Here is a 19,285-nt window from a genome sequence, read left to right on the forward strand (position 1 = left end):
CTTTATAACTTATTACTTTACATGTTTTCTTTTTTATTTATCATATATTATATTAAAATGTAAGAAGGAAAATCAATTCTTTAAAAACCCACTATGAGCCTGACCTGTGGTGGCGCAGTGGATAAAGCGTCAACCTGGAAATGCTGAGGTCGCCGGTTCGAAACCCTGGGCTTACCTGGTCAAGGCACATATGGGAGTTGATGCTTCCACCTCCTCCCCCCTTCTCTCTCTCTTTCTCTCCTCTCTCTCCCTCTCTGTCTCTCTCTCTCCCCCCTCTCTCCTCTCTAAAAATGAATAAAAAAACCCCATAGCCCCCCCCCAAAAAACCCCACTATGAGTTAACATGGTGAGTCTAAAAACAGTATGAAAGTATTTTGCTTTACTTATTTATGGTATTTTCATTTCAGACATGGGCTGTGAAACAGAGGCAGATTCTTTATTTACCCATGTTTTTTGTTATTTCTTGAATCCATGTTTTTTTTTCTCTGAATCTGGCAAAGTTTTGTTTATAAATTGATCTCACTTGTTCTCATCTAGAATCTGTAGTTTCTAAAAATTGCAGAAATCTTGAAATGAGTATAAGAGGTGACAATTTTAAATAATCCCTAAGCCTCCTTTAGACACTTTCATTAAAAGTTGTTCTGGTAAAGAAAATGCTATTCACCCTGGCTGTTCAGCTTAGTGGTAGAGCATTGCCCAGGCATGTGCCTGTCCAGGGTTCGATTCCTGGTCAGGGCACACAGGAGAAACTACCATCTGCTTCTCTACCCCTCCACCTCCCCCTCTCTCTTCCTTTTTCTCTCCCTCTCTATCACTCCATCATCCATGGCTCACTAGGTTTGAGTGAATCGGCTCTGGGTGCTGAGGATGGCTCCATGGAGCCTCTGCCTCATGTACTAAAAATAGCTGGGTTACCAGCTTGGCCCTAGATGGGCAGAGCATCGCCCCCAGATGGGGGTTGCTGGGTGGTTCCTGGCCGGTGTGCATGTGGGAGTCTGTCTCTGTATCTGCCCTCCTCTCACTAGGAAAAGGAGAAAAAAAACACACCACTATTCAATCTACCTTGGAATTCTTTGAGGATGGGGGCTATGTCTTAGACATCTTTGTATACCCAATGTTGACTGAAGAAGGCAATCTACTGGTTGAGATAAAAAATAAGCAATGCATAAAGGTCACCTTTTTCTGAAAAAAAAAAAAAAAAAGAGCACGCTGTGGAAGTTACAAGGGCCTCTGAAAGAATTAATATCTTAGTTAAAAATAACATTTCACACATGCATCACACTTTTCTAGGAACTCTAAGCATTTACTAAACTTCAAAATTCACATTTTCAGAGGTTATACTGGATGCAGATATTTCAGATTGGTTGCATTTTGACCACGAAGAGCTTGTGCTTTGCATAAAGCCATACAAGTAATTATTTTCTGGGATGAGAGTAGAACTTTTGCCTGTTAATTTTAGTTTTATTTTTGCTTTCAGGGACACAGCCAGATTGCTAGTCAATCTATAGCGATTTTTATAGTATTCCAAGGAAAACTCCCTTTTTTGAATGCTTTAGAATGTTGGTAATATTTCAAAATAGTTTTAATTTTGGGGAGGCACATTTAGTGGTAATAATGGTGCATACCATTTTGTTTGAATTGTCACAGATAAGTTGTGAGATCTGTGTCAATACATTTCATATTGTATATAATATTTCCTGTACAAATGCTTTCCCCATGCAGATTTTTTTATTGATTTTAATTTATTGTGTTTACATAGATTCTAGTGTTGCCCCGAATGCATCCCCCCTCCCCCATATTCTCCTCAACATCTCCCTTGCCCCCACTCCCAACAGCATTCTCCCCCCTTCCCTTCAGGTTTATCCCATCCTATCATGCCCTTTCCTTCTGTCTTCTTTTCCTCTGGTTCCTTTGATCCCTCCTCTGTCTCAATTTCATTCCTCCCCATGCAGATTTTTATGATTCAGTTAATGAAAAATATATTAGAGGAAAGAAGTTCCCTTTGTCAACCCTAGGATTTTGTGAAATTCTAGTAATATAAAGAGCATCACTCATTGAACAATAGGAATATTCCTAAAGAATTATGTGAAACATTGCAAAAAGAGTCACTGCCCTTGAGGAAATCTGAAAGAGTAAAACTTACATTGGCTGGTGGATGAAGTAAAGAATTATCGTGAGTGCCTGACCAGGTGGTGGCACAGTGAATAGAGTGTCGGCCTGGGATGCTAAGAACCCAGGTTTGAAACTCTGAGGTTCCTAGCTTGAGTGTGGGGTCGCTGGCTTGAGCACGGGATCATAGACATGACCTCATGGTTGCTGACTTGAGCAAGTGGTCACTGGCTCAGTTGGAGCCCCCTGGTCAAGGCACGTATGAGAAAACAATCAATGAACAACTAAGGTGCCTGAACTATGAGTTGATGCTTCTCATCTTTCTCCCTTCCTGTCTGTCTGTCCCTGTCTGTACCACCTTCCTTAAAAAAAAGAATTATTGAGAATAATGATGGAGCAGTAAGTGATCTGAAGAGTAATGTGTACCTTGGTATCTATGTGGGGACAGAAAATCAGTTGAAAATTTGGTAGGTCACGCTGGACTTGGGACTCATGGAACAATGCTCTTGGGGAGAGACTTCTGTTCTCAGCGATGTGTGTGCTCATACCCCATTTTTTGTTTCGATAATGGTTACTCTTTCTTAGAGGCCTCAGGAAGTATCTTTAGTCCTTAATTTATCACAGAACTATGGAGTCTTCAGTCTACAGGTGACTTTTGAGATAGTCTTCTAGTCCAACACCTCATTTTCATAAGAGCAGGAAACAGAATCACTCAGAGAACCTGTGTATGTCTCATGGCACAAAGCAAGCTGTCACCAAGCCAGGTGTGACATTGAGGACCTTAATTTCCACTCCAGTAAATTTCCTGCCTTAGCACACCGCCTCCTTACTGTTACAGGTTTTTTTACTTACTGTTGTGTTTTCATCGGCAACCTGGTCTAGCAAAATGTCTCACACCATGTCCTGCTCATCTAAATTGACGTATGTGTGATGTTGACTGGTAGAGACCGGACCGATCAAATGGACTGAGTGCTGGATCCCAGCATGATGAAGAGGGAGGGTTGATGTATAGGTTTGTGTAAGATCAGAAATCTAGAGTTTTCTTTCCAGGACTCGTCAAGGGTACAGGGTGTAGGTTTCTAAATGTAAGGGAGTCTGACTGAAGGTGAGAAGTTTGTTCTCATTGAAGGTTAATGAATGTGTCTGATAGACCATGCGGTATTTCTGGGCAACGTGTCACAGGTTCTTCCCACCATGTCTGTGTCTCATGAAAACTTATCTGTTTTATGTGTACAGAAACACAGATCATAAACAGGTGAGCTAAAATCTCAGGTTGTATATCCATTCATTCATTCATTCATTCATTCATCCAACAAATAGTGAGAGTGTCTCCCATGCTATGGGCACTGTGCTGTGGAGTGGGATACAGTTTGTCAGAAGAGAAGCGACACCCCTGCTGCTATGGAACTGAGCTGTTGGTGAGAGAGACAGATCATAAGCAGATAAATAAACATAGAAAATACCAAATATAATAAGAGCCCTCAAAAGATGAAAACATAGGTGGATTCTTTTAGGATGCTATTTTTTTAAAGATGTTTTTATTTATTTTTTAAGGATTTTATTTATTGATTTTTAGAGAGAGGAGAGAGAGAAAAGGAGAATAGAAGCAGTAAGCAACTCACAGTTGCTTCTCATATGTGCTTTGACTGGGCCTCAAACCGGCAACCTCAGCATTCCAGGTCTACACTTTATTCACTACACCACTACAGGTCAGACTAGGCTATTTTAATGGTAGGTTACATCATAGGAGACCATCAGAGAAAGCCTCTGTGAAGAGGTGGCACTTGAGTAATGGGATGGAGACAAACGTGAACAAATTCAGGAAAAGAGCCCTCAAAGCAGAGGGGAAAACACATGCAAGGGCCCACTGTGTGCATGTGCTTGGGATGTTCGAGTGCCCCAAAATAGGCAACTGTGGTTATAATGGAACAGAGAGTAGTGAGCAGGGATGGGGAATAGAGTCAGATGAAGTTGTAGAGGTAGATGTAGGTAAGGGCAGAATTATAGAGGGCTTTGTAGACCCCCAGCACACAGTTCAAATGAATCAGAGTTTTGATCTCTATACTTACTAACTGTGTGACTTCAGGTAAGTTTCTTAACTTTTGTGAGCTTCAGGTTTTCTCACTTTTACACTGGAGATAATTACTGCTTTGCAGACTTGTTTATAAGGATTAGGATGGTAAATGTGAAGTAAGTATATATGACTGGTGAAGGGTAGGTACTCTTGGGAAGTTGGATGTTGATGATGTTGATTACACAGACAAGAAATAGGCATTATATACTTAAGTGTCAAGCATGGTATTGGACACTTTCCACTGGTTTATATTTAAATCCTCAAAAGAATTTTGTAAGACAGTGAAACTCACAAAAATTGTTACTCTTTTTTTTCCTTTTCTTCTTTTCCAAGTGAGAGGAGGGGATGCATAGAGACAGATTCCCACATGCACCCAAACTGGGATCCACCTGGCAAACTTCAGCTGGGGCTGATGCTCTGCTTGTCTGGTGCCATGCTTGCAACCAAGCTATTTTTAGTGCCAGAGGTGGAGGCTCCATAGAGCCATCCTTAGTGCCAGTATGATGTGCTTGAACCAATTGAGCCATGGCTGCTGGAGGGGAAAAGTGAGAGAGAGAAAGGGGGAGGGGTGGAGAAGCAGATGGTCACTTCTCCTGTGTGCACTTACTGGGAAGTGTACCTGGGATGTCCACATGCTGGGCTGATGCTCTACCAATGAGCCCCTCGGCCAGGGCCAAAAATTGTTAATCTTATGGTGAAATAGCAGATACTGAATTCAAAATCAAATCTCCATGACTCTAAAGTCAGTTTTCTCCCAGTGTATTAAGGAAGTAAACCAATAATAATTTTTAAAAAATTGATTTTAGAGAGTGAGAAGATGGGAGAGAGAAACACCCATTTGTTGTCCCACTTATTTATACATTCATTGGTTGATTCCTGTATGTGCCTTGATGGGGGATGGAACCCACAACCTTGGTGTATCAGGATAACAACTCTATCCAACTCCCTGCCATGGGAGAGTAAACCAATTATAATGTGTTGGTTGCTTTTGTATGTACAATAAATACAACTTGTGACTATACATGGTTTTAGAGAAGAGATCAATCTTTGCTATTACATGAGTACCTCTTGCCAGGCCTGAACTTGAATGCATATTCATATTCCTCTCAAGACTTAGGATAATGTCTTGTTCCTCCTAAAAATCCTTTGACTAAGTGGATCTGCATGACAATATTAATACTTGCCAATGACATCCCACAACTTTTGAAAAAACGTAAGGAATAGTCAGGATTCTTGCTTTTTCAAGATTCCCAATTTTTCCCTAGGACAGACATCAATCACATAGCAAGCTTCTTTTTTTCAAAGTATCCCGTCATTAATTGTAATCGTTGGAAATGTCACAATAGTGCGTTCACTGACTGAGCTCCACATGACTTTTCATTGTTGTTTTGTTTTGTCTTGTTTTGTTTACAGGGGTGTAGAATTGACTACAAAGGCCTGACTCGTGTCAGGTCTGGAGAGCGTAAATTGCGTGTGCAGACATGCACTTAGTAAATCGCGAGTTATACTTTTTATTCTTTGCTGTGCAAAATCCTCACTGAGTATATGAGATAGATTGGAAGGCTCGTTCCTTTTGTGAGCTAGTTTATAAAGACACTACTGATTATCTTAACCATTGAAGATATTTAACGTTGACATTTTACATTGAGTAGTGGAAGAAGGAAATGAAGACTTTAAAGATGCGTGTGTGGTGTATGTGTGTTGAAGTGTCAGATTATATTAATTTTCTCTCTGAAAAGTAAGTGCTCAGGCTACAATAATAAACCATTGGATGTAGACCATGAAGTTATATTACTTTTAGAATAATTATTTTGATGAAACAGGAACGTGTGATTTCTTTTTTTGTGTGTGTGTGACAATGAGAGACAGAGAGAGGGACAGACAGACAGGAAGGGAGAGTGATGAGAAGCATCAATTCTTTGTTGCAGTTCCTTAGTTGTTCATTGATTGCTTTCTCATATGTGCCTTGACTGGGGGCTACAGCAGACTGAGGGAACCCTTTGTCAAGCCAGCGACCTTTGGGCTCAAGCCAGAGACCCCGCGCTCAAGCTGGTGAGCCCATGAGCGGTGACATCGGGGTTTGGAAACTGGGTCCTCCGCATCCCATTCTGACTCTCTGCTGCGCCACTGCTTGATCAGACAGGAATATGTGATTTCTTATGTTCAAATTCACAACTTAGGTCTTTAGAGGTAAGAATGTTGCCAGCAGAAACAGTGGGTAATCTCTGAAAGTAATGCCATTGTTTTGGGTACTGTTACACTGCTGCTTCCATTGGCATAACCTCTAACTTTAACATGCTATATATCCCTTTTGAGCTGAGACATTGTTTGAACTTTTATTAAAAACCCTATGAAGACTACATGCTCAAGTGCTGTGCGCTCAGCATTCTTACCAGTGTGTTATTTGAAGTGAGGCTAGGGCTTGGAGCTAGCAGTATTTTGTGATATTTGTTGTATACTATTTGAGAAGTAGAATTGGTTCTCATGCCACATAGATGAATTATTTATCACGAAAAAGCTCAGATAACCTCTAAATCCATCATGACTGCAGAAAACACAAACAAATGTTTGACTTTGTTAGGTAAAAATCAGTCAACAGAAATGACACCAAAAAAGATCAACTTCCAGGTATTCTTAGAGTTTCCATATCCTAACCTAAAGAAATCATTTGTCTTTTAACCACTAACCAGAAGACTATCCTACTAAAATACTATATGATCCCAATATTTGTGATTCTTCAATTAAAATGAACATTTATGGGCTAGCTGATTTTATTGTAAATGAATTTCTACATGCTCTGTGCAAGGGTTGAACAGAACTTTACCTCCAAGAACATGGAAGAAGTGTTTCTCAGTGGTTAAGCTCAAGCCTGTGACTTCAGAGTTTCAAACCTGGGTCCTCAGCATCCCTGGCCGATGCTCTATCCACTGTGCCACTGCCTGGTCAGGGTTAAGGAACTTTCTGGACCCTCAGAATACAGTTTAAAAATAACCTAATCTTAGAAAGGGAAGTAGCACCCGAGTAAGGTGATCAGAAACTATATAATAGCCTGACCTGTGGTGGCGCAGTGGATAAAGCATCGACCTGGAAATGCTGAGGTCGCCGGTTCAAAACCCTGGGCTTGCCTGGTCAAGGCACATATGGGAGTTGATGCTTCCAGTTCCTCCCCCTCTTCTCTCTCTCTCTGTCTCTCCTCTCTCTCTCTCTATCCTCCCTCTCCTCTGTAAAATGAATAAATAAATAAAAATTTAAAAAAAAAAAAAAAAAAAAAAAAAAGAAACTATATAATAATTTCTTAACAACAACACTGTTTTCACTAGTCAATTTTTAATGAAAACACTCATTAAATTAATGATAAGATGATATATAATGGCATCAAACACTGAGTGCTTATTTCCCAGGCCCTGTCTTTTCACCTGGCTTCTAATTTCAGCGTTACAACAACCCCATGGGTAGATCCTTTATTTTTCCCATTTCGCACACAAATAACCTGAGGCCTAGGAGATCAAGTAAAAACTTGATAAAATTCACAGAGTTATTGAAAATAAGGAACATTTCTGAAACTTTGGCCCACTTTTCTTCTCTTTGTTATAATTCTTCACTAGGAGCAAATTATGCCCCTTCGAAGATAACTTTTGTAATGTCTTCAGAAAGAAACTCTCTACTTAGGCTCTGGCCTGTTTCTGACAATTATTTGCTAGTTCTTTGGTCTCAGACAAGTTGTGACTTCTCCATGGCTCAATTTTCACACTGCAAAAAAGGAAAATGGTTTTAGTAATGTCTTCTGCTACAGGTTAGAGTCAGATGAAGGCATTTGTAGGAAAAGCTGGGAAGCCGATTGTGCTGTGAAGACAGAAGGCGCCTTTGATATCTAAATTTGTGAATTTCACTCAGTGCAGAAGACACACATCCATATATTTACATGGTCATTAATCACAGTCTTTTACTTCTTCCTTGTTTTCTTGTCCTTTGCATATTTTATTATTGATACCCTATTGAGGCAGGTGGGCAAGGAATTGAATAAGATGCAGTGTTTGTGTTTTGGATAATAGCACTTCCTAAAATGTTGGAAGGCTAGAGGTTTGAAAATAATGAGCTGATTTTTTTTTGTTGGGTGGAAGACATTTTTCTTTATTTCATTTACAATTTATAACTTCATTACCTACTTAAAATCTAGTTTTTATCTAGGCTGTAGGAAACATTTATAATCTCTAAAAGTATTATTAAACTGGCTTGGCTACAGGGTCTAAATGTATTCTTAGAATTGGAGCTAAAAATGGTAAAGCAGAGAGGGAAAACATTATATTTAAATATCTTCATTGTCTTTGTCCAAAAGAACAAGTCCTGATGTTTTCTCTACTGTATTTTTAGAAATTATTATTTTTAATTTATTGCATTGACATGGTTTCAAGTGTCCCACACAGTATAACACCCTCAACCTCTTGCACGCTGCCCTACTCTCTCAGGCAGAATCTCTTTCCACCCCCATTCACAGTTGTTTTTATCTTTAAGTGGTACCGTGAAGAAATTGGCTATGCCAAATTATTGGACATTATCATTGATCAAATTCTGCCCTTTTTTTAAAGTGAGAAATAGAGGTGGGGGCAGACATACAGGAAGGGAGAGAGAAGCATCAACTCATAGTTTTGGTACTTTATATATTCACTGACTGTTTCTCACAAGTGCCTTGACTGGGAGGCTCCAGCTGAGCTAATGACCCCTTGCTCAAGCCAGTGACCTTGGGCTCAAGCCAGCGACCTTGGGCTCAAGCCAGCGACCTTGGGCTCAAGCCAGTGACCCTGGTATCAAGCCAGTAACCTTAGACTCAAGCCAGTGACCACAGAGTCATGTCTGTGATCCCATATGGTGCCTGGGTCCTCAGCATCCCAGCTTGACTATCTGTTGTGCTATGGCCTGCCCATTTTCCCTGTCATTATTTGCATAGATGAGCTTTATCTAAAATGGTAACTTGTTTTTCTCCCTTTATAGGACAGTAGATAAGAGTAAATGCCATGAGATTACAAAACAAAGGAAACGGGCTACTCGTAGGGTCTTCAACTTGCTTTGTACCACAAGCCCCTTTGACAGGCTGGTGAACCTGTGGACACCTTCTGAGAATCATGTTTTGTTTTTGTTTTTGTTTTTTTTTTGTATTTTTCTTTTTTTTAATTCTTATTTTATTTTATTTATTCATTTTTAGAGAGGGAGAGAGAGAGACAGAGAGGGAGAGAGAGGAGAGAGAGACAGAGAGAGGGAAGGGGGGAGGAGCTAGAAGCCTCAACTCCTATATGTGCCTTGACCAGGCAAGCCCAGGGCTTTGAACCAGCAACCTCAGCATTTCCAGGTCGACGCTTTATCCACTGCGCCACCACAGGTCAGGCTTTGTATTTTTCTGAAGCTGGAAACGGGGAGGCAGTCAGACAGACTCCCTCATGCGCCCGACCGGGATCCACCCGGCATGCCCACCAGGGGGCGATGCTCTGCCCATCTGGGGTGTCGCTCTGTTGCAACCAGAGCCACTCTAGTGCCTGAGGCAGAGGCCACAGATCCATCCCCAGTGCCCGGGCCAACTTTGCTCCAATGGAGCCTAGGCTGCGGGAGGGGAAGAGAGAGACAAAGAGGAAGGAGAGGGGGAGGGGTGGAGAAGCAGATGGGCGCTTCTCCTGTGTGCCCTGGCCGGGAATCGAACCGGGACTTCCACACGCCAGGCTGACGCTCTACCACTGTGCCAACCAGCCAGGGCTGAGAATCATGTTTTTAAATGTAAAATATAAAACCCATAGGATCAAAAAGGAAAGCAATTATATTAAAATATGCTTACTACATTATTTTTGAAAATTATTCCTTCTTCCAGAGAAATTGATACTTATTTTCATACAAAAACCTGTGCACATTTGTTCATAGTAGTTTTTTTCACAATAGGTAGAGACTGGAAACGATACCGTCCTATTCAACACTAAACAGGAATAAACTAGTGGTATGTGCTATAACTTGTATGAACCTCCCAGAGCATTGTGCTGAGAGATAAAGCCCATGCCAAGCCTGACCAGGTGGTGGTGCAGTGGATAGAGTATTGGCCTGGGACATAGAGGACCCTGAGGTTGCTGGCTTGAGCCCAAGGTCGCTGGCTTGAGCAAGGGGTTACTCGGTCTGCTGAAGGCCCGTGGTCAAGGCACATATGAGAAAGCAATCAATGAACAACTAAGGTGCCGCAACTATGAGTTCCCCTCCTTGTCTGTCTGTCTCTTTCTTGCTTAAAAAAGGAAAGCCCATGCCGAAAGATGACTACTGCATGATTTCCTACATATGACATGCTTGAAATGACAACGTATAGAAGTGGAGAATAAGTTAATGTTTTCTAGGAGTGGAGGGTTGTTGGAGTGATATGAAAGGGAAACATGAGGGATCCTTGTGGCCACGACACTGTTCGGGATCTTGATTTTGGTGGTTGGAAATATCAGTGTTTTTCAACCGCTCGTCAGAGGACTGGTGCTGGTCCGCAAAAGAGTTAACCACTGTGATGTTGTATGAAGATCATATACCCAGGGATCTTAGTCAAATTTGCTTTTGCTCAGGATGATCTCTGCCTTAGCAGTCCCCAAATTAATTCTCCTATTTTCACCATTCCCTAAGTGTAAAAAAGGTTGAAAATCACTGGTATACATGAATCCATATGTGATCAAATTGTAGAGCCAAATAGAAACACACACACACACACACACACACACAAGTGCAAGTAAAAGTTGTGAACTCTGAATGAAACAGGTGGGATTATTCTATGTCAATATTGCCTCTGTGATATTGTAATGTAGTTTGAAGCAAGCTGCTACCGTAGGAGGAAACAAAGGCTTTCTTTACATTGTTCTTACAACTGCATGTGTATTTACACTTATCTCAAAATAGAAAGTTTAATTTAAAAAGTTGAGACACAGTAATATGCTTCTTTACAATATATGTTAAATAACAAGACAGAGTGGCAGCTTGTATAACTAGGGTAGTTTTGAAGAAACAGTGAGCATATGTGATATTTTGAGAAACTACCACAAATGTGGTATTTGCGATGTGACAGGAAATACCTGTGATTTCTATGAGTCACAGTGACCAAGTTGTGGGTGCTGCTTACACCTCTGTGGTCTGTTGTCTGCATTCATAATGGAAAGAGATGCTGACTCTTCAGCAGTTACTGAAAAGAAAGATGTTATTTTTTCCCTCCTGAATTATAGAACTTCCTGAATTGGGACCCAGAGTTAAAGACCCCTGGGTTACTACTGTCTCTCTGTTTATATTTCACTATCTGATCTATCTCAAGAACTTCTGTCAAATAAAAGATAAAGGCAATGAATGCGTAAGCTTTCTTTTATCAAGTTCTGTGGGTGGTGGTAAGGACTAAAACAATGCTAGTAGCAACACTCGAGTTTTAAAGACTTACTGTCTTTCAGCCTTATGCACTTTGTTTACCGTAATTGCTTAATATGAGTTTTAAAAGGCAATTATGAGTAGATTTTAAGTACGGAATAGACCATACATTTACTGTGTTTGATATGAAAGAGAAGTGTATCAGATTGCTTTTTATACAGATTGACTGATTTTGAATATCATGAAATATTTTAATTAGCTTTCACTGGTAAATCCTTTAACAGTGGTTTAGCTTTTTGGTGATGATGTGTCTTAGAGAATGTAGATCAAAGGAGATTGTTTTACAAGCAGTGAAGTTTAGTGTTGTGGGATCAGCATTCTACTTATTAAAATACCATGTCCTTTTATTAATGTTAAAAATAGAAGTTTCTTGTGTATTTAATTAATTACTTGATGTTATTATAACGTATTTCTTCAAACTTTATAAATTGTTACTTTTTAGTGAGAAAGAGAGATTAGGAGAGAGAGAGGGACAGACAAGAAAGGAGAGAGAAGAGAGGTATCAATTCATAGTTGCAGCACCTTAGTTGTTCATTGATTGCTTTCTCATATGTGCCTTGACTGGGAGGATCCAGTCAATCCAGTGACCTCTTACTTAAGCCAGCAACCTTGGGCTCATGACCATGGACGGGGTCATGTCTGTGATCCTGCGCTCAAGCTGGTGACCTCCCGCTCAAGCTGGTGACCTCGGGGTTTTGAACCTGAGTCCTCCGTGTCCCAGACCAATGCTCTATTCACTGCACCGCTGCCTGGTCAGACTATAAATTATTTTTTCATACTTAATAAATTAAATATGTGTTTCATAAAAACAGAAATACCAATAGCATGCCAAAATTAAAGTATGTGTAGAATTTCTTTGTATACTTGATTGTTTGAACAGTTCATGTACTGAAAGAATAATGTTAATATTTCTTCTGTGATGGACTTAGAGTCTATAATTTGGGGGTGAAATACTTAATATGGTGTTTAATATACAGAAGCTTCAATAAGTAAACACTGATTTCTCATAGAAAATCTTACTTTTAAAAAACCATTTTAGTTAAGTACATTTAAATAAACAAATCTTTTTGGGACAACAGATATGTATAATCTGAAGAATTATGATACATCTACATTGCTGTGGAAATTATATTTTTCTGTCATAGAATTTAGGATATGTCTTCTTATTTACTTTATTACCTCCAGCCTCTGAAAGGGTCTCAATTATAAACATTGTGTCCTGCCATGGGAAGGGACACTATCTGAAGTTATCTCACGATAGTCATTTTCTAATGTGTGTGTGTGTGTGTGTGTGTGTGTGTGTGTGTGTGTGTGTGTGTGAGACAGAAACAGAGAGAGACAGAGAGAGGTACACATAGGGATAGACCAGAAGGGAGAGAGATGAGAAGCATCAATTCTTTATTGTAGCACCTTAGTTGTTCACTGATTGCTTTCTCATATGTGCCTTGACTGGGGGATTGCGGCAGAGCAAGTGACCCCTTGTTCAAACCAGCGACCTTGGGCTCAAGCTTGCAACCTGGGGTTGTTTTCTTTTATTTTTATTTATTTTTGCTATTTTTCCGAAGTTAGAAGCGGGGAGGCAGTCAGACAGACTCCCGCATGCGCCCAACTGGGATCCACCTGGCATACCCACCAGGGGGCGCTGCTCTGTCCATGTGGGGTGTTGTTCCTTTGTGGCTGGAGCCATTCTAGCACCTGAGGTAGAGGGCATGGAGCTGTCCTCCGTGCCCGGAACAACCTTGGTCCAATGTGAGCCCTGGCTGTGGAAGGGGAAGAGAGAGACAGGAAGGAGAGGAGGAAGTGTGGAGAAGCAAATGGGAGTTTCTCCTGTGTGCCCTGACCAGGAATTGAATCTGGGACTTATACACACAGGGCCTATGCTCTACTACTGAGCCAGCCAGCCAGGGCCAACCTCGGGGTTTTGAACCTGGGTCCTCTGCATCCCAGTCCGATGCTCTAGCCACTGTGCCGCCACCTGGTCAGACATGATGATCATTTTCTGTGTAGGTTTTTATCTTAGAGACCTCGAATTGAAGATGTATAGTGTTTTTATGCCAAGATTTTTTATGCAACTTAAGGAATTTTTATTGCAAATTGCATATGTAATAACTGGTAACATTGTGATATATATTTTATTTATTTATTTTTATAATTTTATTTTTTTAATGGGGCAACATCAATAAATCAGGATACATTTATTCAAAGATAACATGTCCAGGTTATCTTGTCGTTCAATTATGTTGCATACCCATCACCCAAAGTCAGATTGTCCTCTGTCACCTTCTATCTAGTTTTCTTCGTGCCCCTCCCCCTTATTTTATTTTATTTTTTTAAATTTTTTTTTTTTGTATTTTTCCGAAGCTGGAAATGGGGAGAGACAGTCAGACAGACTCCTGCATGCGCCCTACCGGGATCCACCCGGCACGCCCACGAGGGGCGACGCTCTGCCGCGACCAGAGCCACTCTAGCGCCTGGGGCAGAGGCCAAGGAGCCATCCCCAGCGCCCGGGCCATCTTTGCTCCAATGGAGCCTTGGCTGCGGGAGGGGAAGAGAGAGACAGAGAGGAAGGAGGGGGGGGGTGGAGAAGCAAATGGGCACTTCTCCTATGTGTCCTGGCCGGGAATCGAACCCGGGTCCCCCACATGCCAGGCTGACGCTCTACCGCTGAGCCAACCGGCCAGGGCCTATTTTATTTTATTTTTTACAGAGACAGAGAGAGAGTCAGAGAGAGGAAGAAATAGGGACAGACAGGCAGGAACAAAGAGAGATGAGAAGCATCAATTATCAGTTTTTTGTTGTGACACCTTAGTTGTTCATTGATTGCTTTCTCATATGTGCCTTGACCGTGGGCCTTCAGCAGACCAAGTAACCCCTTGCTCGAGCTAGTGACCATGAGTCCAAGCTGGTGAGCTTTGCTCAAACCAGATGAACCCGCGCTCAAACCGGCGACCTCGGGGTCTCGAACTTAGGTCCTCTGCATCCCAGTCTGACACTCTGTCCACTGCGCCACCACCCGATCAGGCTGTGATACATATATTTTAAAACACATTTTGTATTTTCTGGTTCATGAATTACTTAACTCTAATAATGTTCCCTTCTAAAATGGTTTTCTTATATAACTGGAGAGAAGCCATCTAAAGTTTAGCATTTCGAGTAGCATAGCCCACTGAATGTGTTGCAGATATAAGAAATGGGCGGGTGGACATTGATCAGGTGCCTGTTTGTGTTTCCCTGTCCTGCTTTAACTCAAGGAACTGATGATGAGGAAAATGGCTGTTTGATTTCCTAGGCTTGGGAGTTGGGAGTCTCTCAAAGAACAACACTGTGACCTTTGTAGATATAATTCCAAACCTGTTCATCTTGGACATTGCTTTTTCAGAGAACCGTAATAATAGCTAAAGAAACTCACTTGAGTAAAGTGGCCAAATTAACCTGACTACATTAGTGTTTATAAATCATGGTCAATAAGAGTCAAAACATTACTGTTTTCATGGCAGTAATAGTGGCCTTACTCTATGCAGATGACATCGCTGATAGTAATTGCTGTTAGTGTGCATGCAATAGTTGAAAAGACCTGTGTTCAATCACTAATTCTTCCTAGTGCCTGCAGCAGGATACGGTCACAGCTGAGAGCTATGACACTTTTTCTCTAATTATAAGTAAATAGGTATTTACATTAAAGAGTGACAGATCAGGCTCCCAGTCAGACAACCCAAAATCTCAAGTGGCATCTCCAACTGCAAATTGAAAATGCTCCTTTTAGAAACCTTGCTTGTCTGCTTTTGACACTAACATTTTATAACTGAGTAGGCAGACGTGATTATTACACTGACCCAAACTACTGTTTGGTTCTTTGTGTAGTCTCTTAGAATAATACAGGCACAGTCACAATGACAAGTGTCTCCATCCTAATGATTTTCAAATTAAGGAATAGCTTCAAATTAGGAAAGCTTTTTGTTCACCTAGCTTTGGAGTAGCATGATATATGCTAATTGCTAACTTTGTCTGCAGTATTTTTTAAAGATCAAATGGGCACAGTGGTAATTTTCATTAATCTCATACAGAGCAGCTAATTAAAATTTCCATTATTATCCATCCATTATCTGGTTGTTTCCTTTGTTTAGTATCAGAACAGGGTGTTAATATTAAGCCATTCTTGTAGTATAGCCCTATTAAATATATTGAGAATTAGTTTAATCTATGGCACTGTTTTGTTTTTAGGTGATTTCTTTAATATCATGTGGCATCATATTGATTATGCTGAAGATTCTTGGACAGTTTGTAATAGAGATTCCAGAATTAAGTACTCGTTGCTTTAGTTTTTTTATGCAATATTGGGAAAAAGTGACATATAGTAGAAAAAGAAGTAACCCGAGGACCAGAATATTAGTTTTTTATTGTCACAGCCTTACTAAGTATGTGAACTTGGGCAATCACCACGATTCTCTATTTCTGTTATGAATGTATTAAAAGAGTTGAGATATATATATATATATATATATATATATATATATATATATATTTTTTTTTTTTTTTTTAAGTGAGAGGAGGGCAGGCAGGGAGACAGACTTCTGTATGTGCCCTGACCAGGATCCACCTGGCAATCCTTGTCCGAGGCTAATGCTCTGCCCATTTAGGGCTGATACTTGATAACTAAGCTATTTTTAATGCCTGGGGTGGAGACTCCATAGAGCCATCCTCAGTGCCCAGGGCCACTGTGCTTGAACCAATTGAGCCATGGCTGTTGGAGGGGAAGAGAGAGAGAGAGATAGAGAGTGAGAGAGAGAGAGAGAGAGAGAGAGAGAGAAAGAAGGAAAGGTGGAGAGGAGGATAAGCAGATGGTCACTTCTCCTGTGTGCCCTGGCTGAGAATTGAACCTGGGACATACACATACCAATCAGATGCTTTACCACTGAGCCAACCAGCCAGGGCAGAGTTGATATTTAAGGGCCTATCCAGCCTTTGTATGCTATCACGTTCTCATAATTATCAAAGATGGACTTATGTTAAAACACCTAAGTCCTTCTAAGCTTGTGAAAAGGCCATATATATATTTGTCTTGCTCAATTAGTTCATTTGACTCCCCTTTTTATAACTACACATTATCCTACGTTACATAATTTAAACCTGTGTCTAAGACTTGGGGGAGGGTGAATCCCAATGTGATGGGCCAGCCTAGCTGTTCCGGAAATAGTGCCTCAGCCCCTACCATATGGGAGCAGGAAATCAGCGTTTTCTGAGCAGCTTACACTGTGAGACAACACACACGAATGCCTGTTTTAGGCACTTTATATGCATTGTCTTACTTAATCCTCATAACAAACATGAGGAAACTAGGTGTTTATTACTCCTATATCATGGTTGAGCAAACAGGTTTATAGAGATTAGTTCAATAGCCTGCTCAAAGATTACCTGGAAGGTAAGTGAGGGGGCTATGATTCAAACACAGTGGCAGTTTGAGTGGTCCCTAGCATGCCGTCACACACTGTCTCAATTTACCTGTTCTGTGTTAGCGTCTCAGAATAGATTGTAATGGAATGTCTCAGAACTGTAATATTCTGAAGCGAAACTAAACTGAGTCTGGCAGCTTTCACGTGTTGAAACTCATCAGTCACTCACCCATTTTTTTCTTTTTATTCTCCCTCCCTCCATCCATCCATCCATCCATCCATCCATTTACCCATACATTCATTCAAGAACTATGTATTGAGTGCTTACTGTATGCCAAACTCAGTGGTAAGATGTGGAGAGGAGAGGCAATGGTGAGAAAGGTAGCGAGAGCTTAGGTATCAATGAGAAAGACACAGTAAGCAAAGTGCTAAACAAGATAAACTTGTATAAAGCTAATACCAGAAATGAAGTTTACAGTGATATTGTGAAGATAATTGGTATATGGAGGGGAGAAGACTGTTGGGTTGAAACTTAAATGATGAGAGCCAGCTATAGAGATGTCAGGGGTCCGAGTTTCCAGGCTGAGCAAACAACAAACACGAAGGTCATTCATTCCACAGGAATAAGCTTTATATACAAGCCTCCAGGGGATCAGTAGAGTCTCGTTATCCATTAATTAAGAAAAAAGTGTGAGGCATATGAAAGTGGTGTGTGGCAGTGAAGTTGCACAATTTCAGGCTATAAATGTTTATACTTGTGAAGGTGGAACCTTGAGAGGTGGATAAATAAGTCATAGGAATGTGAAAATAATTTCACGGTGATGGCTTTACTGGCTTTGCCATATATGTGGTGATTTATCCAGTAGGCTTCCCGAGCATCTGTATAGCCGAACAAAGCAAGTACAGCCAGGCCAGCGGCCAGTGCATAACATAAGGGACGTAAAGTATGAAATTGTATTCCTCGTTGTTTAATCATTATGAACAGATTCAATAACAGCGCCCTTTTCTTGGGGCTCGCTAAATTCAGTCACTGTGGTGGGTACTTGGTATACACGGACTTCTCAGTCTAGGAAAGAGAGACGCACCAATGTCTTAAGTTCTATAGGCGTGATGTTGCCACAATGTTATCAGGGAATAGAGTTTTCACACATAAGACTTTGTCAGACTTAAAGTGTTTAGTATTTCATGAAATTTTTAAAAATTCAGACATTAGGAATGATTGACAAATTCTGTATTGAGAAGGTAGTCTCAATAAAAAGCCAATAGTATGAAACCCTAGGGAATCCATTTCTCATTATTAACACATTGTTGTGGTTGTTTATTTTATATGCTCTAATGATATGATTTCTGCCAAATGGGGAAAAAATTGCTTTCCTTATTGTAGCTTAGATACTGAGCAGAAACCGAGTGTAATTTGTATGAACTTTGAAAATGGGAGTTGCGCCACAGTGTTCATTCAGAGAGATGTCTTTGTAATCTAGGAAAGAGGAAGTTATGATTATGTGTGTCAAGAAAGTCTAAGTATGAGTTATTAGTACGATGAATGTATTGATGTTGTTTTCCTCCCAGCTTTCCCCCCAAACTACTTACGCAGTTGTGCCAAAGTGAGGAAGCTAAAGACCTGTGATGTGATAATGAGTTCTAGAAATAACCTCACATATATTGGAAATTAAGCTAAAAAGTAGTCACTATCAGATAAATGCATTTAATGACTTCTTATGATTCTTCTACAACATGAGAGTAACAAAGTTAGAAATATTTGGGAATTGATGAACACTTTAGACTAATTTGATTAGCATGCTAATTGCAGACTATATTGCTTTACATTTTAATAACCGTTTTCACTTGTTTGAGATAGACTGATAATCGGCCGTTTCACTAAATGTGGGTAATATGTAATGTTTTGTATTCAGCTGCGCTCACTGTATGATGTGGAATAGAATATAAATATAAATAGAATATAAATAGAATATAAATATAAATATAAAAGTCTTAGCTATGAAAATTAATAAGATGATTGCTTAATGTTCATCCTGTGGGTTAAGGACCAGCTAATGTTAATCCTAATGCCTGGATTGTAAATGTCAGTGATCCTGTGTGCAACTCAAGTCCGTATTCTGTTCTAGTCACGAGCGTCAACAGTGTCATTTTCTTTTAAATGAGGCTGAGGAGAGTATTGAGATAGACACAATGTGACTTGACCACATCAGTTCTATGGGCCATGCATTTTTAAGTGCCTAGCACTCGACACACATTTTTATACAATACAATCTTAACATGTTCTATGCATTATTTT

At 40.3% G+C, this 19,285-nt stretch overlaps 1 protein-coding gene across 3 annotated transcripts in view; it reads left to right on the forward strand.

Moving 5' to 3' along the window:
• DIAPH2 (diaphanous related formin 2) overlaps nt 1-19,285 on the forward strand; it is a 1,004,885-nt gene that overhangs the window by 198,570 nt on the left and 787,030 nt on the right. The gene's annotated exons all lie outside the window — the stretch shown is intronic.

This window comes from Saccopteryx bilineata, chromosome X (genome assembly GCF_036850765.1).
Source record: "Saccopteryx bilineata isolate mSacBil1 chromosome X, mSacBil1_pri_phased_curated, whole genome shotgun sequence".
Classification (NCBI taxonomy): domain Eukaryota; kingdom Metazoa; phylum Chordata; class Mammalia; order Chiroptera; family Emballonuridae; genus Saccopteryx; species Saccopteryx bilineata.